The sequence below is a fragment of the Vanellus vanellus genome, assembly GCF_965231255.1.
Source record: "Vanellus vanellus genome assembly, chromosome: 3".
NCBI classification, from domain to species: domain Eukaryota; kingdom Metazoa; phylum Chordata; class Aves; order Charadriiformes; family Charadriidae; genus Vanellus; species Vanellus vanellus.
Genome location: NC_138907.1, coordinates 70,811,272 through 70,834,008, shown reverse-complemented (window position 1 = coordinate 70,834,008; position 22,737 = coordinate 70,811,272). Strand labels below are relative to the sequence as shown.

General features: G+C 38.2%; 1 protein-coding gene across 2 annotated transcripts in view; it reads left to right on the top strand.

Moving 5' to 3' along the window:
* Positions 1-22,737, top strand: part of NKAIN2 (sodium/potassium transporting ATPase interacting 2) — a gene marked incomplete at both ends in the record, with an annotated part of 576,947 nt that overhangs the window by 193,791 nt on the left and 360,419 nt on the right. The window lies entirely within an intron of this gene.

Below are 22,737 nucleotides of genomic sequence, written 5' to 3'. Positions count from 1 at the left end.
ACCACCCTTTTATCTAAGCCATAAGAATAAATGTATTTCTTTGATATGGAAATTCACTTCTAACTAGGAATGGGACGTCTCTTTCTGAGCATATAATGCTTTCATTAAAAGTTATGTGAGTTTAGCAGTTGTGCATCTTGATGTACTTGAGCGCAGTTTTCTCAGTTCTATCAAACTGTATGACAAGATTATACGATGAAAATATATATGGAGTCCTGTTTTAGTGACAAACGTTCAGTTTTCTTGTAAAATGAATGGACTGTAATGAAGTGGAAATATACAGAAAGGTGTTTTTTTTTCAGAGTTCATTCTGATTTATAATGAAAGCTAAAATTAAAAAAAAATAAACAAAGACATTTAAATTCTGGATGCCTGAGAGCATAAGCACCATTCCCCATTTCAGATTTACAAGACGGGGAGAATCTGAAAGTGATGAGCTCCACCCAGCCTCGAAGCCTTGAGTTTGTTTGAAAGCATGTGCTCCGGGGCTTCGGCATTCCCCAAATCTCCTCCTTAGCTTTTTAGCTAGACTGTAGGATAATTGAGAGCTTTTGAGATGGCTCTTAGTGTCTCAGCTCTTGTCTTCTTTTCTGCCTACTACAGTGTGTAAGGCCTGGAAGCTCAAGATATTCAGATGAATATCTGAAGCTGGCGGATGGAGTTGGAAAACATGGGTTCTCCTGTAAATGACAGAAATTTAATAATCTCCATGAAACACAGTTTCAGTGAACCGGTATTCTCCTACAGAAGAATATACATCATAGAACCTCCAGTGATATCTTTCTTCAGTGGCACAGCTGTTTTGGCAGGGCTGTCTGCTGAAGCCCTTTTTTACAGCAGGAGAGCTACAACTACCCAAATGTCTCAGTGCTCCAACTTTATCTTCTTGGCTCTGTCAGCTGTGGCTGACTAGAAAAAAATAGCACCATTTTCAGAATGCGTAATACTGAAAACCAACAGTGACTGGAAAGGACCTACAGAGAGGCACAGCAGTGCCGGATGAGTGACTAGCTCAGTGATTGACAGATGTCATAGTTGACAAGTGAAAGTAAGGGTTCATTGGGGGGCGTAATTTGAGCTAAACCATACGCGTTGCCAGGTTCTAACTGAGCAGTAAAGACCTGATGTTGTCAAGGATTGTTCAATGACTGCAGCAGGAAGTGGAAAAGCAAACAGGGTGTTGGGGGGTTTAAACAGACAGATAGAAAATAGTGCTATGTGACACAAAAGTCAATTATAACCACTCAGCTGGAATATGATATTCCGTCATTCCGTTCTGGTAAAAAAAAAAAATAATCAGAAAATAGAGTAGACATACGAAGGGAGGCTGAGTAGGAAGACTTCCATATAAAGACTCAACATATTATTTTAATTTAGAAAGGAGTAAAGAGAAGAAATGATAGAAATGTGTAAGCAGATACACACAGGGAAGATAAAGCACGTGCTCATACTTACCTTTTGTTATTGTATAAGAAAAGAATGGATAACCGAAAGAAAATAAAGAGCAAAAACGTACTTTTGTAAAATACAAATTGTGTAAGCACAGACTACGTGTGAATCTCATTTTCACAGGCGGGATAGATTTGAGGCCAAGGTCTTAATACAGTTTTTAAATGAATTAGACATTTGCATGCTTCTTTTGACTTTGCATTATATCAAGTAAAGATTTTGTAAGCAATATGCCTTTCAGGCTTAAGAGTTAAGAAGAAACATCCCCAATAGGCAGATTATTCCGTAACTGTTCATTACTTTCCCCAAGGCGTCTTGTCATGCTCTCTGTTTGAGACAGGCTACTGGAATAAACCAGTGTTACAACTTGGTAATAAAAGTACGCTGTGCAGTATTTTGAATGCAGTGTTTTTAACGACATTAGGCCTGGTACGTTTTAGCACTTTTCATGCATTGTGGCTTAAGCTTCAAGAAACATACAGGCATTCCTATAAATTCTTGCTGTGCTTCCTATCAAAGACGACTTTCTGCTCTAGCTCATTCTCTGTATATCAGTGATACAGATAACAGAGAATACAGAGAAGAAGCAATACAGAAAACAAGAAAAAGGTTTATCAGCCAAAGGAAATATAACTCGATATACAGTACAATGACTGGCTTGACTTTATAGTCCTTCCCATTTACAAATCTTCTCCAACTCAAAATTATTTTGAACTCTAACAAAGGCTCTTAAATGTTTCCTACATGAAAAAGTCGTTTTTAAAAGGTTGCTGGTTTAACACTTCTTTTTCTTTAAAATTAGGCTGGGAAAATAAGTTTTGTTCACCTGAAATATCAAGGCAACAAAAACATCATGAAGCGTTTAGGATACTTATAATTAATTAGCTAATCTATTAACGAGAGACTGAGGAGCAGTCAGAAATATTTGAAGTGTGCTTAATTAATAGTTTTTATGATCCTTGTTTTTTCAGTGTTTGCCATTTCAGCCTTGAAATCAAAGATTTACAAGCTTGTTACACTTTGCACATTGAGTTCTGCAGTCGCTCGTGTGAACTGCTACACAAAAGCATAAACTGCTGTGGTCCGCGGCCCTTCACAGCAACAATCTCTCCTGTTACATGTCCACGCTCAGGAAAAGAAGGTCTCTACCTTGCTCACACATCAATACTAGATATAATAAATAAAATTTGAAATTAAATCCCGCCTTCCTGAAATCAGTGTAATGACAGTGTTGTCGGTCACTTTGGTGGGATCAAGATCAGAACACAGACACTGTAACCTGTTAGACTCTTGTCTCTAGTGGTAACCAACTGCAAATGGATATAAAGTCAGAATAAGCGTGCCATAACAGTTCTCCAGAATATTATCAGCCACCAAGTTTAAGGAGTTACCTTCGTATTTTCCAGCTCTGATAGTCCTTTCTCCTTTAACTTGTGCAATCTCCCCTTATATTCATCTAAATTTTTATCATCTGCATACTCTTGAAGAAGTATTTCCACAGCTTAACTACACATTGTGTCAACATCTCCCTTGGCTTGCTGCCTCCGAAGGTTCATTTGATACCCCCTAGTTCTTGTATTTGAAAAGATGGTGAATGACATAACGCTTTCTACTATAATAAAACATAAAGCAAATGAAACATCTCACTCTTGTTTTCTCTGATAGGGACAGGCCAGTGTGTAGTTCTGAAAGGCAAGATAAAAGTTGTCCCACGGAGTTTTAAGCTGAATTGTCACTGCAACAGAGAATTTTGTCCTATTATTGGTGATATCATAGGACCCTGTAAATTCCTTTTATTAAAAGAAAAAGGTCTTAATGCCTCCAAAGTACTTGTTTTAATTATAATGCAGAGCTTTTCTTTAGGGAGGAATGATAAAATGGAAAGTACGTTTATTGAATTGCGTTGAGCGTGGGCAGGAGTTCTGCTGCACCCAGGCCCTTAGCATTTGTTACTGGTTTGCTCCTCTGTCAACATACTGGTTCTTGCTGATTGCTTACCTCATCTTCCTTAAGTTTTACAAAAGCCAAAGGGGCAGATAATGCTGTCTTTAAATTTCACGTGGGTGACCAAAAGAATAAACTTATATGTTGAAAAATTTAGATCAACACCTTTAATGTCAAGGGGGTTCTATTCAGTTGGTACCTTGCCCTAGCCTAAGCTGATCACTGGCTGTGGGACCATGGGGGAGGGTGGTAGGACAGTGGAGAAGGGAAAGGACAGGCTTGGGACAAAATTAAACTGCAATGCAAGTTCTCCACAGTGTGTGAGAAATAGCTAAAGGTGCCATGCCATAATAGTATGGCAGACTGGTATGAACTGGGTACAGATATCCACCCACGCAGAATTCACAAGATGATGTGGGTTTTAGGACTTGAATATTATCTCTCAGAATTCAACGGGAGTCCTTCCACTGACTTTAATGAAAATTAAATGAGGCTCCTATTCAGCGTGGTGGTTAAGAACAGGCCTAGTTTTCAGGCACATGAGTAATTGACTTCAGAGGGACTGGGTACATGTAAGTACCTTAGTGAATTGAGACTTTATCGAATGATAGGCTGTCTGTTAGGACTAACTAAGATGTGAAGACCATAAAATCTAATGGAAATTGCAATATGAAAGTAGCAGACTTTAGTCTCATTACATTTTTTGCTAAACGTGCTGCGTTTGATTTCTTCATTTCCATTCATGAAAATCTTCCTTAAAACACTGTATTCTAGTACTCAAATTTATTGTGAAACGGTTAATATTATTTTGACAGAATTAAATATTAAAGGTCCAAAAGGAAGCACGTTTCAAAACCAAAACACTTGTGAATGATACAGAACCCGGTCCTTACTACCCCAAAAAGGTAAATGTGTTATGTCAGGTTGGTTTTAATTGGTAAGAAATGTCAGAAAAGATATGCTTTGTAACAAGGTAGCACAGGGTGGTAGGGTGTTGTTTAGTGCCTGGTTTTATGCTGCCCACAATAATTTCTGTTGTAACTAAACAATGGAATACAGTATCTCTAATTATTCAAACAGTAATTCATTCTTTCACATGCAAAACTATTATTTAAAAACGAAAGGGAAGAAATACGCTCTTTATGGCTTTAAATTAAAAGTACCAGTTAATATGAATGAGCAATTTATAATTGTCAAAAAAATTAAAGGTTATTCTTTTGATTTTGCTGGTCTTACGTTGATTTCAAGGTATCAGCCAACTCGTAGCAACTAAATGTAAGACAGTAAGGGTGATTCTGTTATTCCGTCCTTCTTCATAATGAATTTTTTAAATTGGAAATACTTGTGCTAGTTGATTTAAAATGTTGGGATAAGAGATCTTCCTCTTACCCTGTTCAGCTCTTTCTGGCCAGAGCTTTTAGACGTTTCATCGAAGCTGGGAGGCCTTCAGCTAGGAGACGTCAACAATTTCTATTCCATCTCTTTTTCTGTCTGTTAGGGCATGCTGATGTATTAGTTTGCATGCTCTGGTTGTGCTCGTACCTGATCCTGTATTAGAGCGACTCTGAAGCTACTCTAAAATGTACAACGTTTGGTACAGAAATTCAAATGCTAGAAGCTTAATAGTTTCTAGTTTTACAACAGTGTAATTTTATGCAGTGATAGCAGCATAAAACTTGAATAACACAGCAGTGATGTAAGCCTTCCTCATAAATAAGTTGTAAGAAATAGATGCTGAGTAAAGGGGGGGTCATCCGTTGTTTATTCAGCTTAAAGTAAAAATTTCCATTGACTTTAACTTTCTGTAGGTAGTTATTAACTGTAGGTAGTGTCAATTTCTAAGTGTTATTTTACAAAAAGCCTGGAATTAACATGTTTATTGTTAGGTCCTGTTTAATAACAGGACTCAACTTTATATTGTTTACTAACCCTCTGGGCATCTGATTAGACACTATAACAATCATTTGGTTTGAGCTTCTTTACATGCGCTATCTGCGAGGTAAAAGATAATGACTTGGAAGCTCACATGGGTAGCACAAGCAATTGTTTTAGTTAGCCATGCCATTCTTTGTATTTTGATGCTTCATGTTCAGAAGAGGAATAAACCCTCAAAGTCTTGTACTCTACAAAGAACCTGATGTAGGGTGTGTGAGGGTTTGCTCAGCTTTGTACACTCTGCATGACCAAATCTGCAAGAGCAAAACAAAGATAAAAGCTTTTTTTCTCCTGAGCATTTTGTGTTCATAGAGTCTAATAGCCAATTAAGAAAAAAGGAAATATTTGATAGCTAAAATCCAGTAATATTATCCGTCCCAAGTCAATTTGAGATTTAATATGTTGTTTCCTCTTCAGCAATTTTACTACAAGGGGCAATTTAAGCATTAAAAGAGAAGGACTGAACTGTTTCTGTCTTGCATAGTTGTTTTTTTCTACATAGGTGGTGTTTTATCATTACAGCAGTGACATTTATTTACATACATAGATGCTTCATAAAGAACATTCATTTGTATAGTAAGGGCTTTATTAAGACTGATAACGACCTCCTGAAGAAAAATTATTATTACTTTAAATAATTTAAGGCTATCGACTTGTTGGTTTCTTCTTTCCCGAACTATGAGTAAAAAAGATGGGAAAGCAGTTATACCTTTTTGTATGTGCATATGTTTGATATATTAATGCAGGATTATCGAATAGCTTTGTAAATTCAATAGGAATACCTAAGCTGTCAGAAACACATCTAAGTTGTCAGCAACAATAATGATGTAGACTCATCAGCAATCAATAACTACTGAAAGTTTTGATTTCTAGTTAAATACTTTCTTCGAATCATTGCAAATCATTTCGTGGCCTGTAGTCCTAATAAGTTTTTTTTTTTTTGATGGACCAATGTGCTGAAAGGGAAAAATAAATGTCAGTGATGATTTTTTGTAATGGTTAAATAATTACTTTAGGTTGTTCCTGAGACAATTTTTTAAAATGTTTCAGACAAATACAAGTCACTTTTCAAAGCAAAAGCAACAAATGATAACCATTGGCTTATAATTAATAGCTATAGTCGGTGACAACCAAAACCCCTTCATTTTGAAGTCCATAAGTCTGCAGGCATCTTCACTTTATCTGTTATCACTCTCCGTACCATCTTTTATAGCTAATGACTGGCAAAGAGAAACCATCTTTGTGCTGAGTCCCCCTCCCTTTCAACTGGTAAATACATGGTAAATACAAAATTGAGCTGAGCTATTTGTCATGTACTTTTGCCAGTTAAAACAGTGAATGTACCTATTTAAGTACTTCCATATAACATGTCACTGGCATTTAAGGCATTCATTAGGTTGTGATAAATAACTGTTTTTATCTGCTAGGTATGGAAAATCACTGCTTTTAAAATCTTTTTTATAGCACACCAAAAAAAAAATGTTTTTTTCGCATGAAGTCTTCCTTTGGTTAAGTGATAATCCAGAGCAGACCGTAACATGGCTTTTTTTGTTAGCAGATTTATTATTTTTTTTTGCTTTCAAAAAGCAATTACAACTTATCATGTTGAAAAAAAAATAAAAATAGAATCACGAATGGAATAAAAACGCCGGCAGACACAAAATGACCTGACCTGTAGTATTCTGGAAGCAGGGATAGTATAGAAGAGGAAGGGTCACTGCGCGCTGCTCCTGTTCTTTAACTGTTCTCTCAGCATCATCCACAGGCCACTGTCCAAACATGGATCACAAGACAGGCAGACCTTGGTCTAGGTAGAGCATAATTGTATCTAGTTATGCCTTATTTAATATGGGCCTGAAGAAAATCTCAGGGAAATTACTGGAAAGGTCATTGGGGAATAAAAAAATGACACCTTCTCCTCTTAATGCTCTACAGAGGTCATCCTAATCTTCAGCAGAAATTTGTTTTACAGGTGAGTGCCTCTAAATAGGAGACTTTCTTGAAATCCCTTCCAGAAATATCTATCATCTCCATTAGCTTTTGTGGATTCTGTAAATATGCTTCAGCTCCTATCCCCTTATTAGACTCTAATCGCTGAATTAGAGATTACAAAAATTAAAATGTATCCTTTGCCCTGTGTATAGGTAGGAATTTCTCTATTACTATTTAGTTATGGACCTAGAATTCTCCAGTCACCTTCTTCCATACGGATAAGGATGTCACATAGCCTGTTCTAGTATTCAGCATTCTCAGTCATCCCTAAAAATGCTCCCCACCTTAAATCAGTTTCTTAGTCCTGCCTCTCCTCAGGCTTTCTTACACATTCAAAATGGTTTTTAATTAGTTAAAATCTTCTCGACTCCTGTGGTTTGCGCTGAAAAAAAATGTTGCATGTGGAGTTCCCTGGTTTAATAGTTCAGGTCTGGTTTACAAAAGCACCTCTGCTGTTTCCCATTACAGGCTGAAAAAGAAAACGTACTCAGCTAAATCTCTGTAAATATAATGATTAAGTAATTCATATATGTAATCCATGAGTTGGAAATGCTGGCTTCGGTCCTGCAAATACAGATGTCTTTTCAGATGCATGCCTTTTGTTTGTTATGCTTCAATGATTGGATTCCTGTTGCAAAGTATTTCTTCATCCTGGGACAGTGAAAAGGACTCAGTGCTTCTGTCTAATTTTCTATTCAGTATAAATGAATTATTTTGAGCATCTTCTTTTGATTCTTTCGCTTGTGCTTATTAATGCTGAGTTATGAGAGTAGAGCCGGGGAACAAGACATTTGCAGCCTCCCTGTCTTTGCTGCCTGTGACAAAGGGATTTACACGTTCCCTTCTAAATCGCTTCTTTTGATAAAGCAGGATTGACAAATATTTTGTTTCTCTTTGGATTTTGAAGGACAGAGCCTCACACATATTTAGCGTTACTCAGTGGCTTTGTGAGATACAGAACGGCCATGGTGCTGTTTCCCCCCATACTGAGGAAGATCCTCACCACAGGAGGAATGGAGAGAACACATTCATTTCCCTGCTGGAGGACTCTTGCAGGTCCTGGTGAGCACGTCTCAAGGAGAGAAAATAGTGTTAATAGGGCTGGAGCTATAACAGTTCGGTCCTCTGCAGTTTTTGTGGGCCTACTGATAGTACGTAGTGTAAGCCCTGCCCGAAAAAAAATCCCTCTCTTCTACCCAGGTTCACACACAGGTTAACCACAGGTTTATGCCAAGCCTTCAGCCCCCAGAGGATAGTGATATTTTACAGGCAGACTTGCTTTCATTTCCTCTGGGGTGCTGAACATTTTGCTCTAATTAAGGAAGAGAAGCTTCACTCAAACCAGCAGAACGCTTTCATTTATATATGGGTTTATATATGTTTTGTCAGTATTTGATCAAAACTTACATTCTCGGTCACGCATGAGCATCCTATTGTGCCAGGTAGCATATAAACACGGCAAGAAAATATTGCCCTTGCTCAAAGAGGTTATAAGACAAGAGATGGCAGGTTGCAACAGACAGATGGGGAAGTGGGTTGAAACGACGAGACAGAGCTGCTCAGCTGAAGAGGCAGCATTACCAGCGCACCAGCGACTTAATCACTGTCAGGCATCAGGCAGCGGAGGGTTTCAAGGAGGGATTTGAAGGAGGTTAAAGAGGAGCCTCTGTGGATGCTTACAGGAAACTCCTATTAGGCATTCGAGGCAACTTTGAAGACTTTGTGTGTTTTGAAATACAGCTGGTAGCAATGCAAGTGCCATAATTTGATCGGGGACAGAAACTGTGACAAATGAAAAATGAAATATAGGAAAGGAATGGTCCATACAGTGCTTTGAAACTTGAGCGAAGACCGGTCAATTAAAGTTTATGCTTAAATGAGCTGCATACTGGTGGAATGGTCAATGCAGTGCCCTGGGAAAGTGATCCGTGCAAAACCAGTAGGTATTTGAAGGGTCCAACTGGCTTTGTTAAAGCAAGACTATAGTGCCTTGCTGGATAGCTCTTTATTGTTGTGAGAACAGACTCTGCTGAACCTGTATGAAGTGTAAGAAAAAATCTGCATACAATTTTTTTTTTTTGTACAAGTGCAGTTCAAATAATTGTTCTTTCTATGTTCTTTCAAATCAAATGTCAGTTATTTTTCTGTGGTACTTAAAAATATCAAATGAATGTATTTTGGTTTTTCCCTCATATTTGTACTCCATTATGACTAAGGCTATAATAGAGACTTTCTTATCATTCAGCTATTCCTACAAGATCAGCATGAGTACCTTCATAGAGCTATTTTCCACGTTATAGCAGAAGTAGTTTTCTGGCATACCGCTTTCCATTGAGGCATGACTCTCTGATTGAGGTAAACAATTTGTATTGAATTTAGCAAATTGTTTTGACTATAAGGATTTGAAAAAATGAAAACATCAAAACGAAAACTTTTCGAGATGTCTAGAACAAAGTATTCCCATTTCTCATCTAAACATACTTTTTTTTCTGAAGTTAGACTTTATTTCTCAAGTATTTAACAAAAAAGTGAGTTTCACTCACACATATGCACCTTTGCTGTATATTTTTTTTAAATTCTAACAAATTTTTGGCCTAGTTTGTTCATCTGGGCTAACGGTGAGGCCTTTTTTATTTTCAAAATGTATTACAAGATAGAGTATTGATCTGTCAAACATTATAGTGTGATGGTGGCTCAAATTTACATTGCATGCAGAATTGCTATGTATTATGTCTAGATTCCTTCTGTATCAAGTATCTTTGGGCACTACACATCAGGGAAGATGACTATAATCGTTCCCTAACTTTCATATGCTCCTTTAGCTTAAGCTTTGCATACTGGATTTTGGGTGACCTAGAAGTTGTATAAAGTAATGAAAAGCACTTATACATCAACTATTTATTTTTATCTTCTTGTCTGTCTGTCATGGGAACTCCTATGCTACCCTCAACAATAAGAGTGCTTCATAGTTTTTAATCTTTAATTCACCACCATATGGGATATATATTAGCCAAAACTGTCAAAGAAAAAAGTGTAAATTTATTACAGGACTACTTTTGTAAGCATGGAACGTATTTAAGAAAATCTGGCAAGGATCCACAAGTCTATTTTTATAGAACTAAGGGATTTTGTAAATGGTATGAAAAAACTGAATTGAGTACTATTTCTCATGTGTAGCCCACACACTGCTAATAACTATGCAAAAACTGTTTCACTCATGATGCAAGTCCACCTCCCGGCTCTGCAACAAGAAAATAAGCACTGCTCTCTTTCTTTGTTGTTAAAGCATTCACATTAATTCCAAATTATTCTCTTGTGCCGAATGCTGAATTGCTGTAAAAGCTCTTTGGAATAGCGGCGTCACCCTCTTTGCTATTTTTTGCTATCTGTGAAGATGGTTCTGCGTCTTCTAAGCAGTGCACATGTGTAGAGCCAATGTAGTGGGAATAAGGAATGCCATGTCTGATTCATTAGTTGCAATTACTTATCATTATTCATTATTTATTTTGATTTATAATGGATAAAAAGAACCTACCCAGGGCCATTTTAGCATGAATGATAAATGGAGTCTTGTAAAGCGATTAAACTGGCAACCACTGCTCGTCTCTTAAGTGGACAATAATTAATGTAAGATTAAGAAAATTTCAACCAATGCGTGCTTCCGTATAATTAGAAAATCTAGCCAATCTTCCCCAAAGCTAGGAAACTTCTCGAATTTCTTTAGCAAATGATGAAGAAACAAATTAAGGCCTCGTGTAAAATCAGGCCCTTTTCTCATCACAGTCAACAAAACTGAAGAATAAGCAGTCAGTTCAGTCCAGAATCAGCAGGGGACTGAAAAGCTGTCATGGAAAGGTTTGAGTCGAAAATGCTTTTGTTCTCATTCAAGGTATCTGTCAGAAGATCCAGAACCTCCTCTACAAGCTGGAAATCACCTTCCATGATACTAATGTAGTACAGCTACACTTCGAATAACTAAAATTCCCCACCAAGAACAGGAAAGGACATCAGCTGTTAGGATGTCAGGACATCGTTAAATTCAATAATATTGTATACCAGTCAATTCAATGTTTCCTAAAGCGCTTGTATTGAAAAGTACCATATATATACATTTATATACACATATTTTTCAACAACTTACATCAGAATTATACTGGAAAGAGAAAGTACGTCCAGAGTTCACATACTTTCACTGATTCTTTTGCTGTTGAGCATTTAGGTACTAGAGTATTTCAGGTTCTGTCGGCCTAGTAATGCTGTTAACTTTGCTGTCCTTTGTAAAAGGAAGTCTTGGTGTCTAGGACAGCCATGCAAATATAAACATAAGCAAACATAATTGGGCTTGTGGTCACCAAGAAAGCAATTCTAATTATCTTCGATTCAAAGATAAAAAGTTTAATCTACCTATCATTGTGCAAGTATTCTTTCTGTTTTAGGGGCAAGAACAATTTCTTGAAAAGGGCTGCCTGTCTGTCCCGTGGCAGGCATATTCTTATGATATGCTTAAAGGAAATTAGCTGTCTGTTGTTGGTTGCAGTGATTTGTGAGCACAGCAGTTCTCTGTGTTGTGACTCTCAGTACATACAAATGTGAGGCAGGATTTATCCTTGGCAGGCAGTCTCCAGTGAAGCCAGGCCTCAGTATTTTGTGAAATTTTAAGAGCTGGAGGTCATCAGTGGGACACTCCTTTAATAAGATCTGCACCATTGAGTCAGTATAGTTGTAGGTAACAGGAGTTATGGGTATTTTTATTCAGTAAATCTTGCAAGGGACAACGTAGTGCCTGGTGCTTCCCTGAGTCTTTCCGGTGCCCAGTGTGGTGTTTAAATGAGAGCTGTAGGAGCACCCCTCAATTCGTGGGGAAAATATGTGTTCTCCTTTGGTAGTCACGCAACAAAAAATGGTGTCTTGTTAATGAAGATTATCTGTCAATGTATACGCATCACCTGTGCCACAGGCCATTGAAAGGTTTCCACTCAGCCACCTCGGAAAGTTGTATGTCTCAAGCATGCTAGTGAATATATGTAAGTATAGTACTAGTTGTTCCATCAGCTGTAGAGCTAATGAGAGTGCCGGGTTTCCTACAGACTTTTGTCCTTTAATCTCTCAGATCTGTCTTCCATGGCAATAACAGCTGTTCCTTCCTGGGTCTGTCTGTGACACCCCTGCAGATAAAGTATTTTGTCATTCGTCTGCAACTAGATATGTGCAGATTGCCTGGCCCAGCTGCCTTCAGATGGGGCGCGTGGCTGTTATATTCTGCCCACCTTCCTCTCAGGAAATTGTGTCTCAGGATGTAGCTGTGCCCACAGTTATCTGTTCACCTCCCCTTTTTCTAGTCCCCAGTTCTATAACATCTTTTAGGAAATCAAATTCTCTTTGAGCCTTCTACCCCTTTGCGAAATCTACCTGAAATTGGCCCACTGGCTCCAAAGTTATTTGGGGGTTGACGGGGAAAGACAAGATCATAGCATAAACCTTCTGTCTCAAGACATTTTAAAATTAAACCTAGTTCTTAAAAGTCTGGCTTTAATTATCCATGACCCAGCAATGTGCCCTTGTCGCCAAAAAGGCCAATGGAATCCCGGGCTGCATAGGGAAGAGTGTGGCCAGTAGGTCGAGGGAGGTCATTCTCCCCCTCTACTCTGCACTGGTGAGGCCACAACTGGAATACTGTGTCCAGTTTTGGGCTCCCCAGTTCAAGAGGGACAGGGAACTGCTGGAGCGAGTCCAGAGAAGGGCAACTAAGATGATTAAGGGCTTGGAGCATCTCCCTTATGAGGAAAGGCTGAGAGAGCTGGGACTCTTTAGCCTGGAGAAGAGAAGGCTGAGGGGAGACCTTATTATGGCGTACAAGTATCTAAAGGGTGGGTTGAAGGAGGATGGAGCCAGGCTCTTTTCAATGGTTCCCAGTGACAGGACGAGGGGCAATGGGCACAAGTTAGAACACAGGAAGTTCCGTTCAAATACACGGAAAAACTTCTTTACGGTGAGGGTGAGAGAGCACTGGCACAGGCTGCCCAGGGAGGTTGTGGAGTGCCCTTCTCTGGAGGTCTTCAAGACCCGCCTGGATGCAGTCCTGAGTAATGTGCTCTGGGCAATCCTGCTTTGGCAGGGGAGTTGGACTAGATGATCTCTAGAGGTCCCTTCCAACTCTGATAATTCTGTGATTCTGTGATTCTGTGAAATATATATCTGAAATATCTTAAACTTATTTGATAAAATGTAGTAATGTTTATTTCTATAATGGATAAAAGGAAAACAATCTGTATTCAGTACATTCACACATTCAGTACATTCACAAATATGCGTAGGATCCCTTGTATACTATTTAGTCTGCAGTCTTCATCATATTAATCCCAGAAGTAAATTGATGAAGCTCACTTTCCCAGCAGGAATAGCACAGTATTTGAATATTTTTTTAAGCAGTGTCTTACATGTTTTTATTACTGTTTATTGACCAACAAACAGGATTTTGATTGACATACACAATGCCAGGTTTTGCACAGAGTTTATGTAAAAGCGAGAGCAAGTGTGGTGACTTGTGTCCTAGAATCATTTTAGAATAGACACTCAGACCTCTGCTTTTTTATAGCTTCTTGCAATGTTTTCACACTTTCTGTGTTCTAGGACTCCTCTGTGCAAAGGTGGATGTTGTAGACTTCTCAGTCACAGATTTTGCTGTATAAAGAGTATAAATTGGAAAGCTGCGAGATTTCTGTTACACTAAAAGCACAATAGTAGAGGAGGTAAAGAAAACACTAACGCACTTGAGAATAATTGGCTTTATTTAATATTAGATATATATTTCCCCCCCTTCTGAATTAAGAGTTAAATTATGCGTGGACAACATAATAGATTACTCCCCTCTGTGCCCTGACACTTCATCACTTAATGGATAGATAGGTGGAACTTCAGAAATAAATTATTACCATTAAAAGAAAAAAAGAAAGTGTAAGAACTTGATTACCAGTGCAAGACTTGTCCTAATATTAAGTCTGCAGCGTGCGCTGCATATAAATGCCTGGTTTGTGTGGTAAAGGGCAAGATGGACGGCTCTGCTACCACGTGCTTGCTAATTAACCAGCGCTGAAGATAACCTTGTCATGAGAGCATAGTCATCTCCAGTGCAACCAGGAAGCAAATGATGTTGCCACTTAGACCAAAAGATGAATACAGAAGCAAGCAAGATGCTTCTGGAGCAAAAGGAAAGCACCTCACAGAAGGCTATTAGGTGCCAAAGACACTTTTTCATTCTGTATCAAGAGTTTGGGCACTATAGCATTACTAGACTTACAGTTTTTTTACTAGTAGCCCTAAACTGAATGGACAATGAAAAAGTGAAGCAGAAGGGAAGAGCTGAAGCAGACAGTGCTGCCAAGGTCCATTAGTTTTATTCTATGTAATCAATTTTCTGCTATTCTTCCAACATCTTACTTAATGCTTCCAACACTTGCAATAACTTTTGCCTGTGCTTTCTCTTAAATTGCGTATATTCACATGCAACAATGAAAATAAGTTAGGGATTTGTTAGAAAATGAATGTTTTATCATCAGTTGTGATAATTCTGTTCTGTTTTGTTTTATTATATTAAAATAAATTTCAGCCTTAGCTGAAAATCAGACAAATGGAATACAGTTTTCCCAGCCAGTCTTATTTTCTGTACTGGGGCTAAGAACACATTTGTGTGTGAACACCTGTTTTTAATAAATAATTGAAGCTGCTGATCTTAGGCTTTTCAGAAGTGTCACACTAGGATAACTGATATTGGAAGTGTACTGTGAAGCAAGCTTTAGATTTTAAGAAGCCAGCTATTATAATAACTTTTAATAGGAATCATAGCAGTTAAAGGAAATTAGCTATCTATTGTTGGTGGCAGTAATTTGGCAGGGCTGCAGTTCTCTGTATTATGACTCTCAGTACATATAACTGTATTTCCCACTGTTTCTATCCCAGCCAGCTGATAAGGCTAAGTAATTGAAAACAAAATAATACAATACATTTCTTCTTGTGGGAAATATAAATAATTATTCTGTTTTGGATATCACCAAGTATTAGAAAGGATAATATTTTAATCCTGTGAGGGTGCAGATTGTAATGATAATTCCTAGAATAACTGTTGTTTTTCTTGTAAGGAGTATGGATCCCTCAAGCAAAGAAATGGTTATACTTTTTTTTTTCTTTCTTTTTTTCATGATGGAAAAAACGAGTCTTTTTAGCCCAAAACTATAATTCAGTTATTGACAGTGTAATGCCTGGGCCACCCGGTCAGAAGCTCACAGCTCCTTACAGAGCAGTTATATCACATGAAGCTCTGCTCATGTCAGGGAAGATCTCCACTGACAACAGAGATGTACTGCCAGGGAACCCTTTCCAGCCTGCTGCGTGGGTTTTATTTGGTAGAATTTGTGCACGATTTTCAATGAACGCTTAAAAAGAGTCTTTAGTGAATGTATAATATTGTGAACTTAACAGGGAAAGGTTAAATGCCCTTTGGCCCAAGATGCTAGTTATTTTTATTTGTGTAGCAAATTTGTGTAGGGGAAAATTTTTGACAGTAGGAAAATTACTCACTAACCCTGCCTACGGTATTAAGGAGAGGCATACAGTCTTTCTATGGACTCTCTCCCTTTGCTGTCATAATTAAATACCACATTCTTTATCATTTACAATGAATTTTAGTGCTTCTTGTGTGGATGTTTATTCCTGAGCTGTTCCTCTGTTTTACCCTCCCCTGGCTTTGTACAGCTGGTATAAGAGGTCGGTAAAGCTGTGTGTCCCAGCCAAAGGGTCTATATACGCGTCATTCCTGTAACTTGACTTCCAGCCAAGGTGGGATCAGCACCAGTACCAGCCTTGCATTTTCAAAGACCGAAATCTTGGGTTCATGAGCCATTAAGGAGCCACAATGTAGTCTATTTAGATCCCCGGTTTCTACAGTTAGGAGACCGGGACCAGAGCATACAGCTGCATCTTAGTCTAGATAGAACCTTGGAGAATTTTGGCTTAACCCTGTTGTTGTTATTATTCATGACCTTTTAAAATACTTGTTCTCCTCAAAACAAATGTGATAGAATGGTCGCAGCAATTAACCGGTAGTCAGTAATCAAAAATCTCCAGCAATATTTACAGTGGAAGTATGATCGCATTGAGAGCAATGAGAGCATTATTATCTTTGACTAAAATTTATAAATGTTATGTGATTTCTAGATAGCTAAACGATAAAATGGCAAGCACAAAATGTTGCAGGTGCAGGTTACACATCGTATAAATATTGTTTAACTCCTGAGAAACAGCCAAGAGAAGAAGGGAGAAAAATACCCACATAAGAGCCTTATGAGTTGAATGAAGAAAGGCTTCCACTCCTGAAGACGTGCTGTTCATGCAGTTCAGGCAGTGAGAAGAGGCAGTCCAGTCCTTTATATGTCAGATATCTAGCTCACCACTACACGTACAGAGAGACAGTAGTCAGTGTTTGGTGCACGTCTCCTTGAACTTTATTTTGCATAACCTACTGTGGACGCGTACCGAAGTGTGGGTTGTACTGACACTTACTACTTTACTACTGCTACTTCTGACCTCCATCACTGTCTGGCAGAGAGAAGCCCCACGTGTGAGGAACGGCAACCTGGGCTCTTGGTTCTATTCATTTCAACAAAGACTGAACTCATCATCTTATGTTTTAATCCCTATGCTGAGTGAGCACGTGCTCCTCCCTCCACGTTATACTTAGGCCACAGCGAGTTAGAAGCACAGAAGTCTCGATGGGCAGCTCGTTGGAGGGGGGCAAGTCTCTCCTTATATCCAGGGAACTTAGAACAGGCATTACTGGGGTTCCAGGTCAGTCCCATGAGCAGGAACATATTCTACTTAGGACTTCTTTAGACAAAGAAATAGCACCGCGGCAGCAGCCAGGAGCCAGCCCAGTGCCGAACACTTTGCTAGGAATATGTTTCCTCACGCTCCTTCCGGTCTTCTGGCTCATGGCTGCTCCCTGCCTGGCTACCCACAGCCTAGCTGAAAGGGGGTGGGTGGAAAACACGTCCACCCCGAGTTAGAAAGCTGATTATATTGGAGTGGACCTAGATGAATCTCAGGTACTTAAATAGCAATTTAGATAGGCAGATCTGGTTTATTAAATAAGCATGGAATGATGACTTCTCTCCCACACCTGGAAATGCATCTACCTGAACGGGATTACAGCTGCCGCCCACACTCTCTCCTTTCTTTGTCAATGATAAGAAACTCTTGAGTCCTTAGCAGATGGTCTGATACCTTGATGGATTGCTGAATTAATATTTAACTGAATATTTAATCTGCTTTTCTAACTTCACCGAAGTTTCCTATAATGTCCTGCATTAGCAACAAAATAAACATATTGGCAGGTTAAGATTAGGTTAGCATAATTTATTATTAGTTAAAGGACTGTCTTATAAAAATAACCAGGAATTTATAGTAGCTGTGTGACATGATAAAGGGTTTTAGTGTAGGACTCTAAGGGAAAAAGAAAACGATGTTGATATTAAGCCAAATAGAAAACACAATAGTTCGGGGCTATTTGAATGCAGGGAAACTTCTGACATAATTTTTAAATTATCTGTATATACGAAACAGCCTTCATTTTATGAAACAGACATAGCAAATCTTGTAAATCTCATACAGACTTTCATGTATGCTCCTCCACATTAATGCATTCCAGATAACTGTTGCACAAGTTTTTGGTTCTTATTTCCTCGCACAGTGGCAAGAACAGCATACTCAGAAATCAAACGTGTCTCCATTAGTAAAACCAGTGAAGTAAAAAAAGCCCGAAGGCCCAGGTTTTTAAAGGTATTTCGACACTCTGCTTTCAGTGTGGGCCAGGCAAAGCCATTGGAAGCTTAAACCTGCCCAGTTTCTTTGGCGTTGGTAAAGTTGCACGTGGTAATATTGGCAGTAGACTTCCATCATTTTGTTGAAAAAGGTAGGAAACACCAGTTTTGGCTTAGGTATTAATCTTTATTATTGCAGTCATTCCTAACCATTGTTTCTAGAAGTATGAAAATTGTGTCCCCTCAGTGTATGTCTGGTGATTATAACTGAAAGGAAAATTTGGGGGAACTGGCAATTCTGTGAGTATATTTGGGTATTGTAGGTGAAGTTTCACGCCTATTGAATGAGATTGGTTGCAAATCCATTTGTTGCATTATTCTATGTAGTTATGTTGAAAAGAAATACATATGACCAACCTTCCCTTTAAATTGGGGTGTGTGTGTGTGTGTGTGTGCTTGCAAATTGTGTTAAATTCCTTTACTTTAAGCCTGTATGAGAGCTCCAGAAGGTAAGCAAAATGTGCAGAACAATCCCATGTAACACGTAGGTCAAATTGCTTAGTATACAGCTGTGAGTAAAGGTGCTTACTAATTATAGTGAAAATGATTATAGAAGAACTGTAGAGATTAGTGCAAAACAGAACAGAGGCACCTGACAGGAATGAACACTGTACTCAGAAATGACAGCATGAGAAAAAGCCGCTGTCTTGGATTCTTATTCATAGGTTAGTCAGATGGTTACAGTAAATATTGTTCATATTTGTCAAACTAAAATGCTATGGAGTTTATTTTTAGAGAATGCATGGTTTATTTAGAATTAAGACCTGTAATTTCTAGCAGCTGTCGTTCTCAGTATAAGGATGCCGGTGCTTGTGCCCAAGTGGCAGTCTCATTAAAAAAAGCTCTGCTAATTTGCATATCAGCATAAATGTACTATAAATTGTCTTTTGCTGTAGTCTGGATAACCTCTTTAAAAGACTCTTGCTATCTTGGGCGGGGGAGAAAATTCTTAAAGAATGGTCTGTTGGGACCTGTAACCATGGTAACTAGAAAGCCGACTTGCTATAATTTGTTGTAATTTAAAAAATCTAATACTGATTTACTTTTTACTTCACAAAATATAATGGAATCTCTGATAAAAAAATCCATATTGAAAAGTGTTATGCTTCTACCTTGTGTTGAAATTCACTAAAACTGTATTTTGGGAAAATAATGTGGTTTATTTGTAATATTTAAATAAGTTTTTCCTTTCGATTGTGTCAAAGGATTTTATGACAATGATACTACCTATGAAGTTAAGTTAGAGTATATAGGTCTTGGTCCCCCCTAGTGAGTATTTAGGAAATATTTGCGTAGGGCACTTTTAATAACACTCTAATGAAAATTCTAGCTGTATGTGCTTGCGTGTTCTCTGGCCACCATTGACAGTGCCGTATCCTTCCATGCTGTTGTTATATTTCCACTTCGAGCAGTTGTTTTGCACCAGTACCTAAAACCTACATCCAACAATTGCCTTGTTCAAGGAAAGACATTTTTATATTTTGCTAGGAAGGGTGAAAACTAAAAGCTAGCACTCAGAGTAGCCCTGCCCCCCCAAGCGCTCTTCGAGGAGCTGAATGGGAGGGAGGGATTCCTGCAGATCGAGGCTCTTTTGGAAATGGGGAAAGAAAGGAAACAGAAATGTTGAGTCAACTCTTCCCAGATTGGAAGAAAGAGTTGCTCTCTTTAATTACATTTTAGAATTGGAGAACTTTGAAGTCAAGGATTAGCAACCTTCCTACTTTGGGATTTAAATGAAATAGCTAATTAGCCCCTAAGAGAGAAAAGGAGTCCCGTGAAGTTGAGCTCTTGGCTTTCTTTTATGTTTCCATGACCTCTGAGGATTATGAAGGTTTTATTTTGGAAGTAAAGGACCGTTTTGTGGGAAACTGTAACTCAAGGGGATTGCTGCACGAGCTGATTAGAACCTGTGGTGTCTTTGTGCAGAGATTGACCAAGTGCAGATTTCTAAGAATTAAGGCCCAGATACTGAAAGAAAATTACTTCTGTCAAATGCTTTGGCTCTCAATGCTTGCTGAACAAAACATATATTCTCCATATACCTTTCAATTACAGTAATTGCCTTGTTCAAGTAAAGACATTTTTATATTTTGCTCGTAGTCCCAAGGCAAGAATGACGTTCACTGTTAATTCTTGAGGGAAAGACAAATTACAGTCTCTTCTTATGCTATCCCTTTCTCTGACATTCTTCGCAAGACCTCTCTTCTAATGTCGTGAAATACCAGCCTGTTTCAGTATCTGAAGTTCACAGGTAGTTCAGACAACGTATACGTGCCCCTTAATCCTAATATTTGCAAATTTAATGGAAAAAGCTTTTGAGTATGCTGAGTTAAAAAAAGGGTGAGCTTCATATCACTATTTGTCACGTCCACATCAGTAATTGATGGCAGTTTCAGAAACCGCCATTAGCTTAGAATATCACAAATGAAATGGAAAGTTTTCAGTATCAATCAAAATTTCAATACAGGAATAGATTAAATAGTTTCTATGTTGAAGCCTATCCATTTGAAGAATGACCCAAAAGGCAAGCTGTCTTTTTATAGAATTTATATGCTTTGAAGCATCTTTCTTTCTATCAAGAGTGAATATATGATATAAACTCAGGAAGATCGGTTTCTGTAAAATACATCTAGATTTTATGAAAGAGTCATAATGGAAGAAAACAAAGTGATGCAATTAGTGCAAATCAATCAGCCTGAAGCTAAAAGAACTAAGAATATCTTCTACCCGTATTTCTACTCTTCAAAATTTAGCACTTTCTCCAACACAGCTTCATTTGGGATCTCCTTACAAATGAACATTGAAGTGTAGTTCAATCTTGTATATGACATTTTGTCAATAAATATGTTTGAAAATCAGTATGACTGTGAGAGAAAAATGTCAGCAGAGTTTCTCCTGCAGGTGCATATCTGCCAGTCTGCTAAGTTCTAGCTCTTCTTAGAGTTCTTCTTTGGATTGCTGTTTTATTATGTTCCTTTTAGGGAAAAGGCTTTCTTCTATGGTAATTATAAACTTGAGACAGCTCAAAATATTGAACTGGTTTAAAAATAACACTCCCTTAATAAAGAGGAACCTGAGTCAAAGGGTATTATATCATTATGTAATTAAAAGGTATATAAAAAATTCATATGCACAAGAGATAAGACTTCAAAAGTTCAAATTTAACTTTTGAATCTCTGATTTTTGATGAGGGAAAATTAATTTTGCATGAAAGTAGACTCTTACACAGAACTTAAAAAGGAAAAAAAAAATCTCCATTGCCTTTTTTACAAAGATACCTGGAGTTCCAGATTTGGGATTTTGGTTTGGTTTATTTTCTTTTTAAGCATCTTAGTCTATTTTTATGCTATTCTTATTTCCTCTTTGGGTGCATGGTTAATTTAAAGTGAAAGTGTTCTAATTTAAAGTCAAATTGCCCTCCTTTTGTCTATAATGATAAAGCCTCTCTGTCTCGTACCATCTTTCTCCAAAGGAAAGCTTTTACATTATTGTGTTTCAACAGTGAGTCTGGCTTCATACAAACACATCGTTTGAAACAACAACAACCAGAAGCTTCATAAACTACTGAAAGTATAGATTTGTCTACAGCTAGAAAGGAAAATCATATTTTCTATAAATAGTATTCAAAGAATTTATTTTTGCTGCTGCTCTTAGCTGGAATATGTCTTGGTGCTGACAACGTTGCACCTGAAACAAAATGCGCTTGGGTAATCTTCTATACTAGGTTTTACCATGATTAGTTTATTGAATGGTAATCAATTTAAAGTTCTGTCAACCAGTTATCACTTTTTCTCAAAATCTGGGAGAGTACATCCCGTTTGAAAAAGCTACTAATGTCTCCTCAGGGTGCTGTATTTGCTGCTATGTGTTTGGACCAACCCACCATCCTCCCTCCCTCCCAGTTTTCAGGTGCCAATTCCCACTCAAAATCTATGATAAGTTATCGGTATGGTAAATATCAGAAACCAATTCAGGTGGATAAATGTGGATAGTAGGAAAGGAAGGTTATATGGCAGCACTTTTTTTTTGTAGTTGTGGACAAGGTATATAGGAAAGGAAAGGTCAGATAGAGTGGGGGAATATGAACTCATGAAAAGGACTGGTGTCAGGAGCTAGAAATATAGATCGGGAGGACAGAGGAAGAAGGCATCAAGCATAAGGTAGAAAAAACCAATTAGCAACAACAGGAGTGATTGGATGGCACGGATGCTCAGCAAGCCTGCAGAGAGCTCTACACTGGGGAGAACAGTTGCTGATGGAGCGAAGGGCTGCCATACAGAGGGACCTCAACAAATTAGAGTAATGGATTGGCAAATCTCATTCAAGTTCAACAGAAACAAATGGAAAGACTTGCTTCTAAGATGGAATAACCCATGCAGCAACACAGTCTGGGGACTGATTGGACAGGTGCAGTTCTGCAGAAGACGACCTGGGGGTCCTGGTGGACACCAAATTAACCATGGTTCAGCAGTGTGACTTTGTGGCAATGAAAGCAAACACCATATTAGTAGCCCTGTCTAATAATGGTCTATATTAGCAAGAGTGG